Source organism: Rhinopithecus bieti, unplaced genomic scaffold (genome assembly GCF_001698545.2).
Source record: "Rhinopithecus bieti isolate Rb0 unplaced genomic scaffold, ASM169854v2 scaffold_7438, whole genome shotgun sequence".
NCBI classification, from domain to species: domain Eukaryota; kingdom Metazoa; phylum Chordata; class Mammalia; order Primates; family Cercopithecidae; genus Rhinopithecus; species Rhinopithecus bieti.
The window spans coordinates 249,217-272,413 of NW_016805589.1; the positions used below are offsets into that span (position 1 = coordinate 249,217).

At 40.7% G+C, this 23,197-nt stretch overlaps 2 protein-coding genes across 2 annotated transcripts in view; both read left to right on the top strand.

Moving 5' to 3' along the window:
* The window catches only part of LOC108530157 (uncharacterized), a 234,641-nt gene that overhangs the window by 179,532 nt on the left and 31,912 nt on the right, over window positions 1-23,197 (top strand).
* Window positions 1-23,197, top strand: part of LOC108530149 (protocadherin alpha-10-like) — a 127,404-nt gene that overhangs the window by 104,067 nt on the left and 140 nt on the right.

The following is a 23,197-nucleotide window of genomic DNA, read 5'->3' on the forward strand; positions in this document are numbered from 1 at the left end:
CTTTTATTATAGTGTATTGTTATAATTGTCCTAATTTATTATTATTTATTTATTTATTTATTTATTTATTTATTTATTTATTTTGAGATGGAGTCTCGCTCTGTCGCCCAGGCTGGAGTGCAGTGGCCAGATCTTGGCTCACTGCAAGCTCTGCCTCCCGGGTTAACGCCATTCTCCTGCCTCAGCCTCCCCAGCAGCTGGGACTACAGGCGCCCGCCACCTCGCCCGGCTAGTTTTTTTGTATTTTTTAGTAGAGACGGGGTTTCACTGGGTTAGCCAGGATGGTCTCGATCTCCTGACCTCGTGATCCACCCGTCTCGGCCTCCCAAAGTGCTGGGATTACAGGCTATTATTAGTTATTATTGTTAATATTTTACTGTGCCTAATTTATAAATTACACTTTATCATAGGCATGTATGTATAGGAAACAACATAGTATATATAGAATTCAGTATTATCCTTGGTTTCAGACATTCAGTGGGGATCTTAGAAAGTATCCCCTGTGGAAAAGGAGGGACTACTGTACTTTTAACAAGGCACTTCCCAGAATAAACACACAGACATATACATGCACACACTTTCAGAAATGCACTTAAATATTCAATCATGGAGTAAAAATTAATTATGAAATATATAGACAATGAACATTGTGTAGTTTTTAGATCAGAATTATATATACTGACATGAAAGGATGTTCATTATATATGTTAAGTAATAACTAAGTTCATCATATATGTTAAGTAAAAAAAGTCACAACTTACGAGAAAGTGTTAATTGATTTGAGAATTTGTGTATTTTTTTTTCCTGTTTTGTGCTAAAAAGCTGAAGTTGGCATCAACCAAGACGTATTGTTATCTATGTATCAAGCTAAATAATTTTAAGATCTTTAAGACTATTAATTGGGAGATGCTGTATAAATAGAATCAGTGCCAGATTTTTTGTTTCAATTCTATCAGCCAAGTATACTATGCTTTCTTTGCTTGTGTTAGAAAAGAGAGAGAGAGAAAAAAAAAAAGAACAGAAGCAAAAAGTAAAGTTGTACAATAGTGTGTAGAGTGTGGTTCCATTTTGGTAAAATGTATCAGTGTGTGTATTTATATAGCATAGTCAAAAGCCTGGAGTGATATACAATTATCTGTTACTGGTCTAGTCTACAAGGGAATTAGATTTTAAAGGACTTTCACTTTCATTGCTTTTAAAAATTCTGAACAAATTTAATTTGGTACAAGAAGTATATATTTTCAATATTATTGAACCTAATTAAAATAAACTAGAGATCAAAAAATAAATAAATCACAGGAAGTTCACAGTCTGACTTTATCAGGATTGTTGCTATTTTCTTTTTTCTTTTCTTTTTTTTTTTTTTTGAGACGGAGTCTTGCTATGTCTCCCAGGCTGAGTGCAGTGGCGCAATCTCAGCTCACTGCAGAGCTCCGCCTCCCGGGTTCACGCCTTCTGCTGCTCACTCCCCCAGCAGCTGGGAATACAAGGCGCCGCACCACGCTAGCTAATTTTTTTTTTTTTTTTTTTTTTTGTTTTAGTAGAGACGGGGTTTCACCGTGTTAGCGAGGATAGGTTCTTGATTTCTGACCTCGTGATCCGCTGCCTCGCTCCAAAAGTGCTGGGATTACAGGTGTGAGCCACCGCGCCGGGCCGATTGTTGCTATTTTCTTAACAGGTCATCAAACATTATCAGTGACCCTTGGAAAGAATGACTTTTTATAATTTGAAAATCTTTTTTATTCTTCAACTCCTGCTGACTTAAAGAGCACTAAATCCACATATCCTAGGAGGCATCGCTGTCCAATATATCCTATGTGTACATTGATTTATGAACCAATAAATATTTCATACACAGTTGAGATTTTAAATGAGCTTATGATAATTGGATCAAAGGAATACTAGTCCAGCTTGAGAGTACTGCAGAAAACCAATCACAGAAAGCTATGATGAAATTTTAATTATAAAGGATATTGAATATCCTAGAGTGACAACTCTGTTATAATAGATGTAACATTGAATTGGAAAGAGAGAAAGTGAGATTTTCACCCATTTCTGTTTGAAATCAACTTTCTATTTCTAGTAAATTACCAAACCATTCTGTTTTAATTTTTATATCTTAAAGTTATCATTCACTGGAATGATTTAATGGGTTTATAAAAGAATTGACCAATAGATGTATAATAGATATAGAAAAGTAAGCCTGGGTGTGGTGGCTCACACCTGTAATAATATTATAGTGTATTATTATAATTGTTCTATTTTATAATTAGTTATTGTTGTTAATCTTTTACTGTACCTAATTTATAAATTAAGCTTTATCATGGGTATGTATGTATGGGAAAAAATGTAGTATATATAGAATTCAATATTATCCTTGGTTTTGGACATTCAGCAGGGGTCTGAAGGTGGGCGAGCTGAGCCCACTTTGGGAGGCCAAAGTGGACAGATTGCTTGACCCCAGGAGTTCAGGACCAGCCTGGGCAACATGGTGAAATGCTGTCTTTACAATAAATACAAAAATTATCTGGGCATGGTAGTGCATGACTGTAGTCCCAGCTACCCAGGAGGCTGAGGTGGGAGCATCACTGAGCCTGGTGGTTGAGGCTGCTATAAGTTGTGATTATGCTACTGCACTCCAACGGGACAACCGAGTGAGACCCTGTCTCAAAAAAAAGTCACAAATTAAGATAAAGTGTTGATTGATCTGAGAATTTGTGTATTTTTTTCTATTTTGTGCTGAAAAGTTGAAGTTGGCATCAATCAAGGCATATTGTTATATATGGATCAAACTAAAAATTTTAAAGATATTTAAGACCATTAATTCAGAGATGCTGTATAAATAGAATCAGTACCAGATTTTTTGTTTCAAGTCTATCAGCCAAGTATAATATGCTTTTTTTTGCTTGTGATAGAAAAAAGAGAGACAAAACACAGAAGCAAAATTGAAGAATTTGTAAATCATTTCTAAATAATTTCAATAAAATGAGCTCTGAAAGGGAAAATTTTAGGTAACATTATCTCATCAAAATGCCTTAAAGTATATTTTAATGTTCAGTAAGAACAGTGTATATTAACATGGTTAATTTAGAGGTTTTATATTTTACCCACATTATAATGTATTATGCCTGTAACTGCTAAAGGAATTTTGTAGCAAAATCTATCAAGGAATACACGAGTGGGATTTATATCAGAAAAATCAAAGCCATTTGTAAAGCCCCATTACTTAGGCAGAATATCGTAGGTAGGAGGAAGATGGTACTGAAAGAGGTTTGGATATGAAGTACAAATCTATTTTGCATCACGATTTTGTTAAGTCCGGCTGTTTATTATTAAAAACATGTACAGAAGATTCAGTTGAAGTTTCTAAATGAGAAAGAAACTTGTAGTTGTGGGAACAATAGTATTCCTTATGAAATACTTAGACATTAATAGCTTGAGACTGATAATACAGTTCTTAAGTTAGGGGTTGCATGTGTAGTGGTCAGATGTTATTTCAGAATCTCAAGAAACAGAGCCATGGTAAAAAGAAGCTCCTGGAGCTTCTGATAAACTCCGTCACCTTTCTGGGGCCCAGTTTCTTCATCAATACCAACCTCATTAAGGTCCTGTGAGGAGTACATGAGGTTAGACATGTACTGAAATAATAAGCCAATTCTTAAGTGCCAAGACATTAGGATGCACCGGGGTGGGGGGTGACCAAAAAGTCAACAATTACTTGATACTCTAGATGTATGTATGGGTAATTTTGAGAAGTAATCCTTCTTACACAGAGGTGTAGGTTTGTTTGTTCCAAGCAGCAAACATAATGGGTATAGGAAAGAGAAACTGTAGCCTTCACATAGACTAAGCTTTGGAAAACAGTTGGAAAACAGTTCAAATTCAAGATACTTCAACAATATCTAATGTGTTTTTGAAATATATTTTTAAAACCCCTATCCAAATCAATGAAAGCTTTGGCTAAAACCTACTTGGGAACAAGGATGTTCTTTAGTGCCAAATACTCATCATCTTATTGTAGTCTGTGGCTAAAATCCCAAGAGTTACAGAGGAGAAATAGGGCCAAACAAGGTTTTCTATTAAAATAAGAGGTCCCAAGTGATGAATGGAAACTTGGAACAGGTTTAATGGCAACTATAAGCCAGAAATTAGCTGAAATACACATGAATGAATTTGGGGCATATCTTGAGTTTCAGGTAGAAAATTGGTACTAAGTTTAGTGAATTAGAAACATAGCTTAACCTAAGCAGTTGTAATTCTTGTTCCAAAAATGCTCAACTTGCTGCTGGACTGGCATGGACACTTGCTACCTCCTTGTTTTGAGTCATTAATAAAATGTTGAATGGGGTATCTAGAGTATCGCGTAATTGTTGACTTTTTGGTCACCCAACCCCCTTGCATCCTAATGCCTTGGCACTTAAGAGTTGGCATATTATTTCTGTACATATCTAACCTCATGTACTCCTCTCAGGACCCTAATGAGGTTGGTATTGATGAAGAAACTGGGTCCCAAAATGGTGATGGAATTTATCAGAAGCTCCAGGAAGCTTCTTTTTACCATGACTCTGTTTCTTGAGGTTCAAGAACAAGATTTACCAGGCTGTGTTTCTTGAGAGACTAAGAGTGGATCCCTGTAGTCCCCATTAGAATTCTCCTTCTAGGTTGAAGTATTCCATTAATAAACACTTTTTGGCATGTTATTTAAACAATTACAAAATCACCTAACTACACTGTCTTGCAGCTGCCTTTCTTTCTTTATCTTCTCCACAAGAGTATATTGGGAGACTTTGTTTAATTTCTCCACGAATTCTAGAGCGACTGTTCCTGCAGCATTCCTTTTTTAAATTTTGTTTTGATAAGCATTTATTTTGGCAATGATTCTAGTAAATGAAAATCTAAAATGTCCATATGAAAAACAATCTTAAGTCTATGTGGTTAGTTTGAAGTTACCAGTTTTTAATTAAGCCAAAGTAGTCCTTAGTATGAATCCCTTCATTTCTAAGTGCTCATAAACAATCACTTTAGTAATATTAGAATTTCAAAGGAATTTGTATCAAGCTTAATGGCACTTTTTAAAAGATAGGAAATTGGGTTCTCTAGTCACATCTGTAAGTTCTTTCAGTGCCTTGGAAGTCATTTATCTGGCCACAGATACTTGACTTACTTATATCTTTTTTTTTTTTTTTTTTTTCTGAGATGGAGTCTCACTTGTTGCCCAGGCTGGGGTGCAGTGGCATGATCTCGGCTCACTGCAAGCTCTGCCTCTTGGGTTCACGCCATTCTCAGCCTCCTGAGTAGCTGGGACTACAGGCATCCAACACCACACCCGGCTAATTTTTTTGTATTTTTTGGTGGAGGCGGGGTTTCATCGTGTTAGCCAGGATGGTCTCAATCTCCTGACCTCAGCCTCGGCCTCCCAAAGGGATTACAGGTGTGAGCCACCGCGCCCAGCCACTTATATCACATTTATGCTTCCTATCTCCTTATTGATCTTGAGGTTCAAGTTTTACTTAACCATTTTCTTCAATGACAAAAAATTTTATAATTAAAAAAAACCTCAACCTTTAATATTCTATGATTCTTGTTAGGCCATCTCAATTGAGAATACTGATAAAGAAGTAAGTCTCCCCCCAATACTGGCTAGTTTGATTTTATCTGTTAACGTTACACAGTCTGCCCCAAACCTGTCTCTCCCTTTTTATTGTTACTTATCCAAAGATGGCTTGAATCTCTTATGGCTTGAATCTCTTTGTCTATTCTAAGCAATTTTCAGACACCTCAGCCAACTATCAATAATATGTTCGTTTTTTAGAACTAAAAACATAGAGAATCTCCCCCTAAAAGCCAGTTGTTAATGCCAAATATTTGACTGATGTATTTCTTCTGGAGGAAGGGAGATGTGAAAAAATTTAACCATCAAGTTATGTGAAAACTTTTTCATCTTCCCATCCACTGGATGTTTTATCTGTAAATATTGCTATACTCATATTGGAAAGTATTTTCCTTCTGGGGATGCATGAAGATCAGGAATCCTATTCATTTTAACAAGATAGAATTTTAAAACTACTTTGGACAACTCTAAACATTAGAGATGACCATTTGTCTCTCTTTTATTATGTTACTTGTGCTCAGTTTGTAGAGCAACATAAATACATACATTAAAAAATGAAAACTAGATCCTTCCCGACATGACAGGTACTCTTATAATGATCAGCCCCAAACCTGATCAAACTAATGAATATGTTTTTTGTCCTGTGGCCAAAAGACTCCAGATCATTTGGTTTCCAAAAGTAAAATGATCTGTAATGGTGTTAATAATAAAGAATAATTTATGTGAATTAGGAGAGTTTACTGAGTGCTAGCATTTTTCCTGTAGGTTTAATTCTGTTGTGTTATAACTGGTTTTGCTCCTGTGCCCTGTGATCTCATGATAGATATATTTAACAAACATAATTAAAAGAGACAACTGAGGAATACGATTTCAAAGTTCTTGTCTAGCATGGGGATAAATGAACATAATGTTCTATCTAATCATGTCACTTTTCTTGTTAGTTATTAGCAAGGAACACTTTTATTTTATAATTTATAATTTTAATGTAAAGTAGAAAAGTATTACTTTTGACAGAGCCTTTCTTAGGGTCCAGAAACTTTATCAGTGGGATTCAGTTCTCCAGGTTTGAAATACTTTGTTTCATATCTTCATTTGACAATTTTAAAGGAAGAAATCCACAGTAAAATCATTTCAGAGTCTCAACTTCCTCTCCATAAGATATGCTCTATCCCTATATAGGAAATTTTCTATAGCAGCTTTTCTAGAGTTTACTAAAATAAGATCTGAAGAAAATGAAGCAATTAACATTTATTGAGAGTCTGTAAGGGTTTCTACATTGCAAAGGAGACAGAAATGTAAGACATGGCTCCTGCTTTTAGGTTACTTATAATTAAAGAGATAATATTAAATTATTTGGATGAATTTAAAAATGACACATGCCATCTTACAGAGATATGCTGTAGACTGTGAAAATTAAAAAAAAAAAAACTTGTGTTTAGAGTAGACACTGTTTCATGGATTAGGTAGGTTTTCATCGGGATCTTGAAATGTATGTAAGATTTTAAAAGGAGGAGAGAAAATAAGAAGCCGTTTGTATTAGGATTACACAGATAAATTCGTAAATTTAGTTCTTTTCAAAGAACATTAATTGAGCACCTCTGTGCCAAGCTCCATACTGGGTGCTGTAGATTACAGCATGTTTAGGAACTAACTTCATACTCTGTTGCTAAAGTATTTCTATGTTTTCTAAAAAGGTAAATCTCTTGTGAGGAAACAAATCTCTTGAAGGAGTTCTCATAACAGAAGTCCCATTTACTTAGTGATATAAAAAGGGGCTGTTTTTTGGTTTTGTTCTCAAAATGTACGATATAATTCTAGAAGTAATTGGGAAAGTTTAACTTTGTTGAATACGCATTTTCTCCATCATGGTTGATTTCCTATATGGCACAGTTAAACGTGCTTATCTGTGTTTGATATCCAAAGGGCCATGCTACATATAGACTGTCAACCAAGGTTTTATCTGATGATAATGAATTGTTGCATTTCATGACAACAGCAACAACAATAATGTACTTAACTACTGTGCAAATTGCTTTACATACATTTTCTCATGTAATCATAAAAATAACCCTATGAGTTTTGCTTACTATTGTTTTCCTTAATTAAATTGAGTAAAGTGAAGCTTAGGTTAAGTAACATGTCCATAGCCACACAGTTAGTCACTGGCAGGAGTGTGACTGACTCCAAAGTCTATGTTCCTAATTACTGGAGTGCAGTGGCCGGATCTCAGCTCACTGCAAGCTCCGCCTCCCGGGTTTACGCCATTCTCCTGCCTCAGCCTCCCGAGTAGCTGGGACTACAGGCACCCGCCACCTCGCCCGGCTAGTTTTGTATTTTAGTAGAGATGGGGTTTCACCGTGTTAGCCAGGATGGTCTCGATCTCCTGACCTCGTGATCCGCCCATCTCGGCCTCCCAAAGTGCTGGGATTACAGGCTTGAGCCACCGCGCCCGGCCGCGTGTTCTACTTTTTAATAGGGAGTTCTTGAAGGTCCAAGGAGAGGAATGCATAATGGTGTGGTCAAGGCATTAGCATTAGTATTTGTAGAAAGGGTAATTAACCACAATCTGAGCAATCACATTCTAACAACCAGTAAGGTCGGCAGGAGCCTCAGTATGATGGTGTGAGGAATGAAATCATTATAGTGCCAAATAGAGTATACCTTCTCTTTAGTACAATGTCTTTCAAAAGAAGGCTGATTGTGTTGGCTTTATGTTTGCCTCCTCAATAATTAAGGCAGTAAATTCTAGTTGGAGCTAAATACCCATAGGGCCTAAAACAGCAAAATGGACAACCTGGCAGGTGTCCTTGCTGGAAGATGACAAGAGTGCTGAAAGGAGAGTCCTGGTTTTTCTCCTGAGACATGACATTTGGGGGCTTCCATTAAAAAATCACCAAGCCTCTGCCACTGTAATCTCTTCCTTAAGTGCCTATGATCTTTCCACAGTCACAGGTCTATGCTTGGTCAATACCCAGTGGCCGGGTCTCTGAGCTGTGGGCAGAGATGGCAGCGACTCGGAGGGCTGGGAGGAGATGAGGGGAGGAAAGCTCACTTTTCCTGACAACTTACAACTTGATTCCACTTATAAGCCATTTATTTTCAGAAATAAGTGATGGGTGAGGACATAGGCCAGGTCCACAATTTGTGCACTTGAGAGATTAAGGCATCTGAGATCAAATTACCACAGCAAACTGAGACAGAATTATTGTAGGGATGTTTGGGGAGGAGGCAGAAAGAAGAGGAAGAAGCCAGAGACCCAAGAAAGGAGACAGGAATAGATTTTGATGAAAATTGCTTCCTACTCTGTACCCTTGAGGAAACAAAGAGGACAAATAAGCAGCAGTGATAGGAGGAAGCTGGGCGTTTCTCTGGAATAAAACTGGCTAAGTAGTGGAGCATTGATAGTGAGTGTGCTTGGTCGGTGGAACGAAGTGATGTGCTAGTTCAGGCCTTTGAACTCCGGGTGTCAGGATCACAACCTTGGCTCCTTTAACCGTCCCCTCTAGGAGGGAAGCATGCCAAATGTCAGGTCTCACACTGACTGTTCCAGTCCATAGCTAGAAAATGACCCATAGAGGAAGATCTATGGATGAGAGAAATACTGGGAGATGAAGAGAAAGGACGTTTTAGTGAGTGCTTTTTTTTTGCACATGAGGCAATAGATTTCAAATTTCTGTGGAAGAAACGTGAGAACCTGGGAAGAGTGAATATTCAGAACTGAGCAGCAGAGGCAATGACACAGCATGGAAAGATTTCCTCTGATCCTTCTGCCTTCTCTTTTACTGAAGTGAATTTGTTGTCTCTGCGTTGCCTCTATAGCAGTACAAAAGGAATCTTAGGGACACAGAAGAACAGAAGTCTAAGGAGTCTTTTATTTAAGGAAGATAAGCTGCAGTCATTGAAATTGCTGGTTATTGTAAGATAAATCCCAGATTCCCACATTTTGCTTAATCACAGCAGATTTTTTTTGTTTGTTTGTTTTTTTAACTGCAAAGCATTAATGGAATCCAAATTCCAGCCTGGCTTAGGAGATCAACAGTAACTCTCTTGATTTAATGGTTTTGCAGACTCTTGAAGACATTGTCATCCATTAAAGAAAAAATTTTAAATCACTCTTGAAAGAAAATGTCTTGGGTGATAAATAAGATTTGAAGCAAGATTAGAAAAAGCTTGAGAGAAGAATCTCTTTAAAAATTTTACCAGATTTTCCCCACTATCGCCAAAATGGGTCAAATAACAGATTTGCCTACAGCTTCATGGAGACTATTTTTTAAAATATTGGTTATTTGCCAAGGCACACACTGAAAGTAAGGGACACTTGGCCGACAGCAGAATTGAGTCTTGAATCCCAGGATGCTGGTTTTAGACTTGCTCCCGGAAAGAGGGCAGCATTTGCCATCCCCCTCCTTTTGCCCTAGGAGTTGAGCACTTTCTGCAGTACTTGCGTGTCCAGGGAAGATGTGGGGGGAGTCAGGTGAATAGTTCCCATCGCCAGTAACCCCACAGCGCCTCCCCCTGCGTTGTTTCCTTTTAATGTTAGATCCGCCGCCTGGGTGCCCACACTTAGCTAAGGCCCCTTAGTTTATTTTCCTGAATTGCGCTTGGAAATCTTTTCCTAGGGAGCTGATAGCCAGACTTCTAGGGGTTTGACCGCTTTTCCCAGACTAATCTCCTTAAAGACCCGTTAAGCAGGGGAGAGACGGTGGAGACTGGATGAACTGGACAGTGGGGGTAGGGAGAAAGGGAGTGGCCGTGTTCCTGCGGTCCGCTGAGATCCGGCAGGTCCAGGGTGAAGGAGATGGGACTGGAGAGGCTGAGCAGTCCGGGTTCGCTGTCCGCCACTTGGGCGCGGAATCAGAGCAGGACTTGCTGAGCCCTCCTCCCCTTCCCTCTCCCCCTCCGTCTCCCCTTCTGCTTCCTTTTCCCTCCTCCTGGAGCGGTAGCGGCAGCAGCAGCAGGAAGCCGAGCCGGGTTGAGCGACTCGGAGGCGAGCGGAGGAGCTCGAAGATGGGGAATCAGCGAGGGCGGTGGGGCCAGGAGCCCTTGGGAGGGCCTACGGAGGGAGCGGCCCCAGGCGTTTGCTAGCGCGTGAGCGGTGGGGGAGCGGGCTCAGGGTGGCACGAGCGGAGGCGGGGCCCGGGCGTGGAGCACGGCTGGGGAAGCTGCCGCCTCCGGCCCTGCCCGGCTGCCTCCGCCGCGGCCAGTGGCTATGGAGCAGGCGGGCACCAGACCTGCGGCGACAGAGCATTCACAGCTCCGGCGGCCCATGCCCTGGCTGCTGCTACTGCCTCTCCGGCTGCTGTTGCTGCTGCTGCTACCGGGCCCAGCGGCCTCCCAGCTGCGATACTCCGTGCCAGAGGAGCAGACACCCGGCGCGCTCGTGGGTAACGTGGCTCGCGCGCTGGGGCTCGAGCTGCGGCGCTTGGGGCCGGGTTGCTTGCGCATCAACCATCTGGGTGCGCCCAGTCCGCGCTACCTGGAGCTGGACCTGACTAGTGGAGCGCTCTTCGTCAACGAGCGCATTGATCGGGAGGCGCTATGTGAGCAGCGGCCTCGCTGCCTGCTCAGCTTGGAAGTGCTGGCGCACAACCCCGTGGCGGTGAGCGCCGTTGAGGTGGAAATATTGGACATCAACGACAACTCACCGCGTTTCCCGCGGCCCAACTACCAGCTTCAGGTAAGCGAATCGGTGGCTCCTGGAGCGCGCTTTCACATAGAGAGTGCGCAGGACCCAGACGTGGGCGCCAACTCAGTACAGACCTACGAGCTCAGCCCCAGCGAGCACTTCGAGCTGGACCTTAAGCCCCTGCAGGAGAACAGTAAAGTGCTTGAGCTGGTGCTGCGTAAGGGCCTAGACCGGGAACAGGCAGCCTTGCACCACCTGGTTCTCACAGCCGTGGATGGGGGCATCCCAGCCCGCTCGGGTACGGCACAGATCTCTGTGCGTGTCCTGGACACTAACGACAACTCTCCTGCCTTTGACCAGTCCACTTATCGCGTCCAGCTACGGGAAGACTCACCCCCGGGCACACTGGTGGTGAAGCTGAATGCCTCAGACCCGGATGAGGGCTCCAATGGTGAGCTCAGGTACTCCTTGAGCAGCTACACTTCGGACCGGGAGAGGCAGCTCTTCAGCATAGATGCCAGTACTGGGGAAGTGCGAGTAATTGGGGGGCTGGATTATGAGGAAGCCTCCTCCTACCAGATCTATGTGCAGGCAACTGATCGGGGTCCAGTGCCCATGGCAGGTCACTGCAAGGTGCTGGTGGACATCGTGGATGTGAATGACAATGCCCCAGAGGTAGTGCTCACGGACCTGTATAGCCCAGTGCCTGAGAATGCTACACCCAACACCATCGTAGCCGTTCTCAGTGTCAATGACCAAGACTCAGGCCCCAACCGGAAAGTGAGCCTGGGTCTGGAGGCCACACTCCCTTTCCGACTGAATGGCTTTGGAAACTCCTATACACTGGTGGTGAGTGGCCCACTGGACCGAGAGCGGGTGGCTGTCTACAACATCACAGTGACAGCCACTGATGGGGGAATACCACAGCTCACATCCCAGCGGACACTGAAGGTTGAGATCTCTGACATCAATGACAATCCACCAAGCTTCCTGGAGGACTCCTATTCCATCTACATACAGGAGAACAATTTGCCAGGTGTGTTGCTCTGTACTGTGCAAGCCACAGACCCAGATGAAAAGGAGAATGCAGAGGTGACCTACTCCCTTCTGGAGAGGGAGATTCAAGGGCTGCCAGTCACCTCCTATGTCTCCATTAACAGTGCCAGTGGCAGCCTTTATGCTGTCAACTCCTTTGACTATGAGAAGTTTCGGGAGTTCTTTGTGACTGTGGAGGCTCAGGACAAGGGGAGTCCACCACTGAGCAGCACTGTGACTGCCAACGTGTATGTGGTGGACATGAATGACCATGCCCCTCACATTCTGTACCCTACCTCAACGAACTCGTCAGCAGCCTTTGAGATGGTGCCTCGAACTGCCCCTGCTGGCTACCTGGTCACCAAAGTCATAGCCATGGACTCAGACTCTGGGCAAAATGCTTGGCTTTTTTACCATCTAGCCCAGACTTCTGACCTGGACCTCTTTAAAGTAGAACTGCACACAGGAGAAATTAGGACTACCAGGAAGATGGGAGATGAGAGTGGTAGCACTTTCAACCTGACCGTGGTGGTCCGAGATAATGGAGAGCCATCACTATCAGCCTCTGTGGCCATTACAGTAGCTGTGGTGGATAGGGTTTCCAAAATCCTCCCTGACACTCAGAGACATGTTAAGAGCCCTCGGACATATTCTGAAATTACCCTTTATCTAATAATAGCATTAAGCACAGTGTCTTTTATATTTCTTTTGACAATCATCATTTTGAGCATCATCAAGTGCTACCGCTACACTGCCTATGGCACTGCATGCTGTGGAGGCTTCTGTGGAGTAAGGGAGAGGTGCCCTGCAGAACTTTACAAACAGGCCAATAACAATATTGATGCCAGGATACCGCATGGCCTCAAAGTGCAGCCTCACTTCATTGAAGTTCGAGGGAATGGCTCCCTCACCAAGACCTACTGCTACAAGGCCTGTCTGACAGCAGGCTCAGGGAGTGACACTTTTATGTTTTACAATACAGGGGCCCAGACAGGACCAGGGCCTTCAGGAGCCCAAGCAGCAGTGACTGACAGCAGAAACCTCACAGGCCAAAGTGGTCAGAGTGCTGGGAACCTGATTATTCTCAAAAACGAGGCTGTTTCTCAAAATGAGGTGAGATAGTGGTCAGGGGGTCTTCTACAAACTCATGCATTTGTCGCATATCCCCCAATAACCTGTGGTTGGCTTTATTGAGTCATTAACAGTGGCAAGAGTTATCTGGTAAACTGAGTATATATAGTATCCACACTTTGATCATCATCTACTATTTCCTCTCTAGAAAAACAGCACTAAAGAATTGTTTTATTTTTCATTTTCAGAGGCATGAAGACTTGTCCATAAAATTGTTTGAGAAGTGAGGATTAGTCTTAACATTTCATGCTAAGGACAGATTTGTAGAGAAACAGAACAGGCCTTGGAATAGGGATTATGTTTTAGGGATTATGTTTATGAGACTCAAGGAGAAATGGCCTCTGCTGTATCATCTACAGGGAAATTTTTCTTTTGAAATCCTATAGGAGTGATGTTTCTTAAAAAGCTCTGAGGCCTCTAGGGGCTGTCATAGTCACCACTGTATGCTGCCTCTGTTTATACTCTGGACTGTCTGCAGTGGAAATTAATATTTCTGGTACTTTCACTGAACCTATGTGATAAGATCCTCTGGAAATGCATGTCACAGGTGATAAAGCTGTAGTATTTAGACATCATACTGAAGCTAAAGTTTGCTTTGGCTGTATGATGTGGCAACTCTTCTGTAGGGAGCTGTCAGAGGGAATGGATGATGGTAAGGCAGAGAGATTAAGTACCAATTTGTCTGGTTGGGCCAGGGAGGTATTAGAATGAGTGGATTAGGGGTGTTGGGGGATGGTGAAGACCAAGACAAGCTGGGATTAGGAGGAAGAGAAGGGAAAAAGAATGCTCCCTATAGCCACCTTTCTTGGCATACTCTGAATTCATTGTAAGAGGATTTCCCTGAATTTAGCTTAAATGCAGCCTGTAATCTTCTGATTTTCTGTTGACAGTTTCTATGGTTTTGATGAGATGTAAAGTAGCCTTTTCAAGTCCTTCATGTCTTTAAGTTAAATGACAGTACTTCCAAAGCATACATTCATTTTCTGGATCTAAAATTTGATTTGCTATAGCTTCAAAAGGCTGGCTTGGAAAGTGGATGACTTACCCTACAGTAAGGTGTACAGTCAGGTGTTAGTATATGTACTAGTTTTGAGTTTTAGGTAGATATAAGGCCAGCTTGTTTATTATTATGAAGAATGTACATAAATTATTAGAAAGTACATGATTATGTGTGTGTGTTTCTGTGGTGTGTTTGTCTACACATGTATGCTTGAAATAACGGAGATATGCTTTGTGATACTTAAAACTTTGATTTCAAAAGCCAAAATTTTATCCCATTAATAGTGATGAATTGTTACCTTTCCAAATATCTACTTTGTAGAAAGGGCTTTTAGAGCTACTATACAATGTGTGAACAATATTTGTCTCTCCCCTATTTTTTGCAATATATTTTCATTGACATATTGCTGTATTTTTAATAATGTCCATATTGTCGCATTTCAAGTTCATGGTAATCTTGAGGAATTTAATGCACAGGCACAAAAGTTCCCATTCCTGATTAAGAGTAGATTTTTCTCATTGACATTTCTGATAGATTTATTCATTTATCAGAAGTGCCTGGTGTTAGTCAATGCTGAGTAACCACAGGAGGCGGATTGCAGATTAAGAAAAATGGGGGAAAAAATCAAAGAGTTTCCAGAATTTTTTAGATCGTAGCATTAAAAGGGTTTAGCTTTAAATAAGGTTGCTGTAGACATTTGCTTAACAAATTCCCATGAAGCCCTTTGGGATTGGGGTGGGCTGTAGGTGGTAAAGAGGCATGAACAAGTCAGGCCAGGCTCAGCTTTGCCACCAGCTGTGAGCCGGAAGCTCAGAGGAAAGACACTGTTACCCTCCCTCTCCTGACTTAAAGCTTGGGGCAATTTGATATATAAACTATTTCTGTCTTACACTGACCTGTATGTTAATATGTACTTTCATACACAAACATTTAATCTAGGGTGAAAATTATTTCAGAAATTGCTTCCTTTGGGGAGATTTTGCCAGGAAAATGCATGATTTTTAATAAAGGCAAATTTCTGCCAGTCACTTTTGGAAATCCAGTGAAGAGCCCCAAGATCTACAGCTCCAGAAATTTTTGTAATTATAGGGAGAGAGTGAGTCACACTGTTATAGTGTGGCAAGATGGGAACAAAAGTCACTCAGTTCTAAAAGTCGTCATTGCCAGATCAACCTGTTAAATTCCCATGTTGAGCTTTCTTTTTTTCCTACCTGGTTACTACAGATGGCAGGAGAGTCCTGGGGTACAATTGGTACCATGTGCCTACATTAAAAGTAGATGGGAATTAGAGAGGAAGAGTAAGGGAATTTGTACTCACTAACCATCCTACTATATAGATATATGTATATCATACATATATATACACATATATCTCATATTATTGAATCTTGAATATGCAAGATTATTCAATATATTGAATATTATAATATTGAATATATATATGATTTCATTACCTGCAAGTGATGCATTAAGTATTTGTTAAAATCTAGCATATGAGGAAATAAGCTCAGGGAGGTTAGGTAATATACACAGTCACATTGCTAGTGTTATTTTAAGTTGTATCCATCTGACTCCAAAAAGTTTTTTTCAATGCTATGAGTAAACAGAAGTTCCAGTGTTTATATTTGCCTTTGATATGGGATATTCAGGCATTTAAGCTATCACTAATTCACCTAGTCATATGTATTAACTGCTTTTGGAGAAAGAGTAATTTCTTGCATAGAAGCAGGTAACAAATGGGCCTATCAGTGAGTTACTACTATTTTTTTTTTTTTTGAGACAGAGTCTTGGCCTGTCACCCAGGCTGGAGTATAGTGGCATGAATATGGCTTACTGCAGCCTTGACCTCCTGGACTCAAGCATTCCTCACACCTCAGCCTCCTGAGTAGCTTGGACCATAGATGTGCGCCACTGTGTCTGGCTAGTTTTTAGTGTTGTTGTTGTTTTTGTTTTCTGGAAGAGATGGGGTCTCACTATGTTGCACATGCCGTTAATATATTTGTATTTATTTATTTGCTTCACTATTGGCAAAGCCTGTTAAGATCTTTTGTTTCTATTATTTCACTGATTTTTCTCTTGTTGCTCATTAAACATCAGCATTTAACCCCAGACTCTAATCTGCTGGTAGATTTTACCCCCAGTGAGCTCATTTCATGAATCACTTATGCAGTGAGGATTCTGAAGTAACTATTTGGCAATAGGGCAGAATTTCTCTTTGGAAATTTCTGAACTTGATACTGAATTTGGTTGGCACTCCCTTCAGAGTCTCCATAAAAAGAAACCAAAAAAAATTTTTTTTTTTTTGAAATGGAGTCTCACTCTGTTGCCAGGCTGGAGTGCAGTGACGTAATCCTGGCTCACTGCAACCTCCACCTCCTGGGTTAAAGCGATTCTCCTGCCTCAGCCTCCTGAGTAGCTGAGATTACAGGCACGTGCCACTACGCCCTGCTAATTTTGTATTTTAGTAGAGATGGGGTTTCACCATGTTGGCCAGGATGGTCTCGATCTCTTGACCTTGTGATCTACCTGCCTTGGCCTCCCAAAGTGCTGGGATTACAGGTGTGAGCCACCATGCCCGGCAAAGGAAACCAAATCTTAAGGTAGATTCTGTGCTTTTGTGGTCGTGGTGTTGTGATTGCTAATGAGTCACTTTGAGTGCTCTAGTAGATTTGTCCAATAACGTATCAGTGGGCCCAGTTGGCACAACATGTACAAATTACAAAAGAGTAGCAGAGATGAGTTAAGTTTGCATTCACTTTCACTTATTTTAAAGCAATGTGTAGTCACCAAACCTTCAGTTATTTCTGCCACTATGTGTGCATATTCACCCTAATTCCAGATATAGTGACCTGAAAGAGTTAATTTTTCTTTCAGTTTATTTCCCCCAGCACTGACTTTTCTAACTGATGACTCTATCCTGGAACAGAGTTTACACTCAGTGTAAAGTGATGTGGTAGTGAATTTATAAAAATTGTACAATGGTCAGAATAGACAAAGAAATCATATCTATGAACTTCCACTCCAGTTTTTAATCCTCTGGTAGTCACTTTATAATGACTGGGGCTGTTTTAGTTTGCAAACTTCATATCGGTCATAGGACTGTTCTTCTGAGAAAAAGTTTATTTTCTTTGGTCTGAAGATACAATAATTTATTTCAATTACCTCCTTCCTCAGTTTTTCTACAGACTGCTGAGCCAGATGGAATTATGGCTGAGCTCTTCTCTGTCTCTTTATCTGGTACACATTCTGACTGAAGAAGAAATCTATTCATTGTAGCTTGAATGTCATTGGCCTACTGTTTCCTTCTGACCCAGGAGTGAGCCATCACATGGGCATCTGGTCTAACTCAGAACACTCTGCAGGGACACAGCCTGGCATATTATACATTGCCTACTGGCATGCTGTCTACTTGACAGAATAGCAAAGTCAGTTCTAGATACTTACCTTGGTTGCCTACCAATTTTTGCTCTCAATGAGAGGTCAGAATAATGTCAATTTGCAAATGTTTGAGGAACGACTCCTGTCACCAAACCCAGAGGTTTAGCTGAATATGATGGCGTTTTACAGGTTTCTTTAAATGTGGCTTTTACAGAACTTCACCTGGATCAATGTTTTGTGCATGATAATATGACTATAAATTTAGCTTATTCGTATAATATTTGGAGCAGTATAATCTATAACCATGACTTCGAAAATCAAAGGTCAAGAGGATTCTTTTGTTTTAAATCTGCTAACCTGAAAATTATACAAGGGTTTTTCTTTCAAGAATTTTAACTTGACAAATGCAAAGGAATATCCAGCATTGCAAAGGTAAAGAGAAATCTTAGTTCCTTGTCTTATAAGCACCATCAGTTCCTTTCTGGCCTTCCAGGGTCAGAACTCTGGGCTCTGAGGAGGTATGACTGTGAGTGAGAGAGTAGCTGCTGTGCTGGCAGGCTATGCATCCAGAACTAAACAGACCTAGCACTTTCTGTTGTACTGGAACCCATTAGGTATGTTCTAAATTTATGTTTATTTTACTTTCCTGCTCCTGTAAATTAGGATTTTAAATGACTACATTCAGAGGAAAGTATTCCACCCAGAATTCTCAAATTTATGACCTTTTTGTTTTATTTTAGTTTAGTTTTTTGAGACGGAGTTTTGCTCTTGTTGCCCAGGCTGGAGTGCAATGGCATGATCTTGGCTCACTGCAACCGCTGCCTCCAGAGTTCAAGCGATTCTCCTGCCTCAGCCTCCCAAGTAGCTGAGATTACAGGCATGCGCCACCATGCCTGGCTAATTTTGTATTTTTGGGTTTCACCATGTTGGTCAGGCTGGTCTCAAGCTCCTGACCTCAAGTGATCTCTCTCCGCCTTGGCTTCCCAAAGTGCTGGGATTACAGGTGTGAGCCACTGCACCCAGCCCTCATTTTGAAATACTAGAAGACCAATATGCAACATAATGATTATTTTGAATGTTATATTCCCTTTTGCCTTAATGAGCAACAGTCTATGTATCCCTTTTCTGGTGCTTTGTAACAAATTACCACAAGTAATTGTTTTAAAACACCATCTATTTGTTATGTCACAGTCCTGTACCATGTGGCTGAGTTGTCTGCTCAGGTATTCTCAAGGCTGAAATGAACACAGCTGGGCTGTGTTCTCTTTTGCAGGCTCTTAGTAAGAATCCACTATCGAGCTCATTCAGATTGCAGAATCCAGTTGCTTGGGGACTGAGATCTCTGTTTTCCTACTTACTATTGGCCTGGGATCACTCTCAGTTCCTAGAGAACTAAGGACTCAGGACTCCTGTCCCGTGGTCTGCTCCATCTTTAGGGCTGGCACTGGAGAATCTTCCCTCACATGGAATCCGTCTTATGCTTCAGATCTCTCTGATTTCTGTCTCTGACCTCTAGACCCAGATTTAAAGAGCTCATGTGATTATGTCAGTCTCATCTGGATGATCTGCCTTTCTTAAAGCCAACTGTGCTACATAACATAATGTAATCATGGGAATAAGATCCATCACAATCACAGTCTTGGAGATTATTCAGGGTGTGCACACCAGAATATAGGGATCTTGGGGCCATCTTGGAATTCTGCCTATCAGTTTATATCAATGTTCACAAAATAGCACTATGAAAAATCTGCAGTGGATATATTCTTAATAGAGTTCTATTAGGAAGGAAAAGGAGATATTATATGCAGTCTTATGTCCCAGAGGGCAATTTATTGATGTCTTCCACATGGATTTCCATGGTACGAAGATAGCATATTATTTCATTGAATAGTTGTGTGAGTTTATTAATAAAATAGGATATTTTAAACTTATTTTACTTTAAATCTTAGAAGCGGTGATTCATCCTTCCGTAGCTCAAATATCCTATGTTATAAATCACAAATAATATCATTACAAGGTAAATTAAATCTTTTTTATAATTTTAATAGGAACTGAAGTGTATTCTTATTCTTCAGTAATACTACATCACCCATATGGACTACCTAACTGAATTTTTCTACATATGGAGTTTTGTGACTATTATTCTACCAAAAGACTAACCTTTGAAGCAATAGGACATATTGGAATTCTTTACCAATAGAAAGTAAGCATAGTCCTGGGAGGTACCATCTAAGTATTAAAGAACTAAACAATCACAGTTATTTCAACTATGATTGAAATTGTGATAGTAATATATGTCTTACTGTGTCAGATATATCAGTAGTCAACCTTTCAACTTGAATTTTTCCAAGTTTAATCAAGTTCTGAATGAAACTCATGTAGATTTTTTTTACTTTTAGTTTTGTGTTGTTTTAAATCAATATCCTGGAAACTCAGAAGTAAAAAAGAGAAAGAAGAAAAATGTATGTCATTTCATGTAAATGTATTTAAAACACAGACTTTTGGCTGGGCATAGTGGCTGAAGCCTGTAATCCCAGCACTATGGGAGGCCAAGGAGGGTGGATTGCCTGAGGTCAGGTGTTCAAGACCAGCCTGGCCAACATGGTGAAACCCCATCTCTACTAAAAATTCAAAATTTAGCCAGGTACGGTGGTAGGTGCCTGTAATCCCAGCTTCTAGGGAGACTGAGGAAGAAGAATTGCTTGAACCCTGGAGGCAGAGGTTGCAGGGAGCCGAGATCACACCACTGCACACCAGCCTAAATGGCAGAGTATGACCCTGTCTCAAAAATAAATAAATAAATGAATAAATAAATAAATAAATGAAGTAAAACACAGACTTTTGTGTTAAGGGGACCTAAACATGACTGTCAGCTGAACTCAGCAATCAGGCAAGTAATTTAATCTCTCTAAAGTTCAGATGTCTCATTTTTGCAATTTAAGTACAATAATGTTGACTTTGCATTATAGTTCATTTATTTAAACACATTTTAAAAACCTCCCAAATGCCAGAAGCCTGCTAGACTCTGACTATATAGCTATGCTTTTATGAATATCTGAAGATATGCATGTGTCTAATGAGTAAAACAGATATAATCCCTTTCATAGAGTTTACTGACAAAGAATTAGGATACATGCAACAGTATGTAATAAAGTACAAAATCTAGTACTGTGTAGCTACTTAAAACATATTATATGCTTTCTTCCTTTCTTTTTCCCTGCCTGATCTTACTGCCATAAGAAATCTTACTGTGATGGCCGGGCGCGGTGGCTCAAGCCTGTAATCCCAGCACTTTGGGAGGCCGAGATGGGCGGATCACGAGGTCAGGAGATCGAGACCATCCTGGCTAACACAGTGAAACTCCGTCTCTACTAAAATACAAAACTAGCCGGGCGAGGTGGCAAGCGCCTGTAGTCCCAGCTACTCGGGAGGCTGAGGCGGGAGAATGGCGCAAACCCGGGAGGCGGAGTTTGCAGTGAGCTGAGATCCGGCCACTGCACTCCAGTCCGGGCGACAGAGCGAGACTCCGCCTCAAAGAAAAAAAAAAAAAAAAAAAAAAAAAGAAATCTTACTGTGATTCTGGCAAATGAATCTGAGAAGGATGTTGTTGCTGATGGACTAGTATAGAAAATAGCAGCATGACAAATTAAATGTGTCATTGGGGAAGTGAGATTGTATAATGAACTGAGTTTCCTGGTCATTCCTGCTAGAACTGTGCCTTTCAGCAAAATGAGTTTGATGATTTCATTCCAAAGATCAAGTTGCAGCAATTTTCATCATGAATGTTACCCAATCATAGAAAAATTGGCAACATTTCTCAGCAGATGTTACAGTCTTTCTTGAAGAAAGGTTCTCTCAGCTGACAAGCTAACGATAGTGCTCCTGATGGCGAGGGGAGAGATGGTGATGATGATTGATTGATAAAAAGTATTTCAGTCATATTTCCAGGTTTATAAAATGATTTGCAAACATTTTCTCTTGTTCCCTCTAACACTGCTAGTAGATAATGGAAACTCCTTTGGTCTGTAGATAATTTTATGCTATGTTATATGGAATATCCATAGCATTCTGTGAACTTGAAAACAAAGGAGGAAGCAGCTTGCATATGCATTTCTTGCTAGCAGATTGGTAGAATAGAGAGAGCAGTAAGTGTGTGAGGACCATTGAGGTAAATTGTCCCGGAGTTGTAAGTTTTTCTGGGCCTTGACTTTGGCTAATTCTCTGAATACCGAATGTCATGTAGCTATTCACAAATCTGTCTGAAAATTGAGATGGTGATCATTTCTCTCCTGGGTGTTATGAAGAAATATATTTATTAAATACTTTGCATCCCTTGAAGGAACTATATGAATGATAGGAATAAGAATTATTGGCAGGTTGGAATGGTCTATTGATATTACTATGGCTTTGTTTCTACCAAATATGGTAAGTATAATGTAGAGGAAAATACAAAATACAACTTTTATCCCCCACTTTTTCATTCAACTATACCTCAATATTCAGTGACAGGGCCACCTGAATCTCCACCCATGAAAACACATCTAGAGGAGTGTCACAAGTTTTTCACAGTGACATTTTTGCTTACTGATATAAGACAGTGATGGTGACTGATGATGTCCCAGTGATTTCTGAGTAGCTTCTAACCAGCGCGTAACTCCCCCAACAGTCTTTAAGTCTTTGGGTGCCCATATTTTCCTCTTTGTTCTCCCCCTTCAGACTGACAGTTTATAGAGAGAGGGCAACAGATCTTTCCAATACACAACTGTTGCAAAATATAGCAGGTTTTTCTTGGATTTCAGCTACTCCCTGTTAAACAATCAGAGCTTAGTGAACAGTGATTCAGTGAGGAGGGAAAGCACTCATGAAGGAGCAGGAACAAGTACAAGTTTATGAAAAGGATTAGGTAGCAAAGCAAGGTCAAACTCTGCAGTAGTTTGTTTTCCTCTCCCTACTATCCCTCTTTAATCAGCAAAGAGGCTGTTATCAGTTGCTGGGGTTATGACTGGGCACATCCGCCCTGGGTCAAATATGCTGCAGTCTGCAAAGCCAGCAGCAGATTGCAGTCCTCTGCAGTCCAGCCAGGCCAGCAGAACTTGTGTAGCCATGTGCCCTGTTATAGCTGTAATACTGAATTGGGAATGGGGCACTTGAGGGCAAAAGCAATGAAAGCTTTTCCTTTCTCAAAACAGACTGTTCTTCCCGTAGTGTTTTAAGAACACAGACGTGTATTGGACAAGGCAAAGCCAAAGCTGGCCTTTACAAGATTATTAAATCTGGTCTTCCAGGGTATCTAATCTGTGTGAGGACCCTGATGAACTAATTTTCTTCTAAAGTGCTATGTATATAGATATTATCATAGAGTTACACATGAAATAGCTCATTCAATAATTTTTTTAGATCCCTGGAAATATTTAAG